Below are 2,525 nucleotides of genomic sequence, written 5' to 3' on the forward strand. Positions count from 1 at the left end.
GACCACCAAGACAAACTGTACGATGCAGGTTGCTTTGTTACATTATTTTAACACAAGACATGGTTACTTCTGCAGAAAAATAAATGAAACGAGTGGAATAATAACCATTTAGTTTCAAGGCATGATTCTTAAAAAGAAATCAAATGACTTGGAAATGAAGGAAATGCGCGGCGGTTTCATGGGTTTATAATAATAATAATAATAATAATAATAATAATAATAAAACTTTATTTTATATAGCGTCTTTAAAGTCGGCTTCTCAAAGCGTTTTACAGAATGACAACAATTAATAAATAAAAATACACAAGATAAAACACAATATACAGAGAAGGAGTTTTAAGCTGATGTTGGTAGTATCCAGAGATGAATTGCATAGTTCTTCACTTTATTAGCCCTATACAATTTCATGTATTAGGAATGTGTCTTTTCACAGACCCCAGCTTGCTCTCCATGAGACACACAGACAGGGAGAGAAGCTGGGGGTCAGAGCACAGGGTCAGCCATTTATACGGCACCCCTGGAGCAACTGGGGTTAAGGGCCTTGCTTGGGGGCCCAACGGAGTAGGATTCCTCTGCCGGCCGTGGGATACAAACCAGCAACCTTCCAGCCACAGGCGCAGAGCCTGAGCCACAGTGCCACCGCTCCACCTGATATCATATGGTGTGTCTTCATTATGTAGACACGCCATACGATATCAGAATGGGGATTTTCAAAGGCAGGCAGGAGACGTCCTTCACACAAGTACTGACTTGCAAAGGATACAAAGCCATTCTGATCAAGCTCTGCCACATTCTAAAATAAGTGAATGCATTAAGATTTTCACTTTCACCTTAGTGCCAGTAATTTGGAAATTCCCTACAAGAATATGTCGAGCAAAATGAAATGAATTAACATTATTTTTTTCCTGAAGCTATTACAACCCATAGCAGATGGGGATTTTCATGATTTCCTATGGAGCAAAAGTTGATCGATAGCAAAATGTCAAGTAAACTAATTTATTACTGTCTTCATTGAATTTGCTATTGTGTTATTTGCTTATTTCTCTCACAAGCTTAGAGTAAGGGGAAGTTACATGAGATTAGTCCTGATCTTGAAGTAGTGACTAGGTTTGAATCCTCCTTTGGCATCTTAAAACATGAAATTAGATCATCTAGGAGCCTTCATTTGAGATTTCAGGTAGAAAACACTCATTGATTTGTTTACGCCTTGTCAAAACATCGAGCCATTTCCTTTGAAATGTACTGGTATTAACATTGTTTTAATCACAAAATTCACCGATTAGACCCAAACCTTTCTCTTCAAGCCCCCTCATTAAAGCAAATCAGGCTCCAGAATGATGAAAATGTGTTTGGTTCCCATTTCTAATTAAAGAAATATCAGAATCACACACACTTGTGTTCTGAAAGATGAAAGAGTTCTAAAGAGGAGTTGTTGCAGCAATTTAGGTCAAGATGTGACCTGATTTATTTTATAGGTCATGGCTTCAAATCTGTAATTAAGTGACACACTATTCACAAAACACTTTGCAATATCACTTTCCTAGCTTTAAAATAGTGGTTACTAAAACTAGGACATGCAAAAACCCCTACAGTAGCTTCACTAACTTATATTTACTGATTAAGAAGAAAAAAAGTAAGAAGTGATGGTTCAGACTGGAAACCCATTTAAATCCTATTATGCTTTATATTAATACTGTAATGATATTTAAAACCTAATATTTATAAGGGAACCGATTGTACAGTAAGCTATAAATAAGGGGAAAAAAATAAAAAGTAGACCTTGAAGCAAAGTGATGGTTCAGACTGGAAACCCATTTACTGTAAATCATTTATATTTATACTGTAATAATACTTAAAACATAATATTTAGGTGGCCCTAATTAATATTAAGGCCACCAATTGCACAGAAAGATGTTTTGCATAAATACAGAGAAATAAAGACGCTAAATGAATAATATACTAAATCCATTCAATATCACATTCTCAACACACTCAACACAAACGTTAAGGTCTACTTACTCCGTGCATAATCTCAATGGAGCAGCATATCCATTGCTTGTTCTCTCAATGACAAACAGCTCCTTCCGACAGGCAGGGGATTTTGAAGGCTACCTGGAGCTGATCACTCTTGCCGAGAGTCTGGGCTCCTCTGGCCTCCAGTCCTGCCAGGGGTGTTTGACAGGGGAAGTGGCAGATCCTACACACCCCCAGTCAAGAGCCTCTCACTAGCAGGCAATGCCTGAGTTTTGATGGGCTGCTTTCAGGGAGGTGTGCCTTGAAGAACGAGACACAAAGCCAGACGGGCACTATTACCTCTCTGATCCAATACTGTTTAACAGGCCAAGAGGTGTGAATGAAGGAGGCTGGAATTCCAACAGGAAAATTGGGACCTGACAGCTGCTTCCCTTCCAAGTCAACAGCCCACCCCTATTGTCAGGGAATAACGAGCCGAACACTTAAACACAGATCTTTCTTCGCTTTCTGGTAAAGCGAAATAATAAAGCCAACGGAGAAGGGGGGACACA

The sequence above is a fragment of the Atractosteus spatula genome, chromosome 4, assembly GCF_055471065.1.
Source record: "Atractosteus spatula isolate fAtrSpa1 chromosome 4, fAtrSpa1.hap1, whole genome shotgun sequence".
Classification (NCBI taxonomy): Eukaryota; Metazoa; Chordata; class Actinopteri; order Semionotiformes; family Lepisosteidae; genus Atractosteus; species Atractosteus spatula.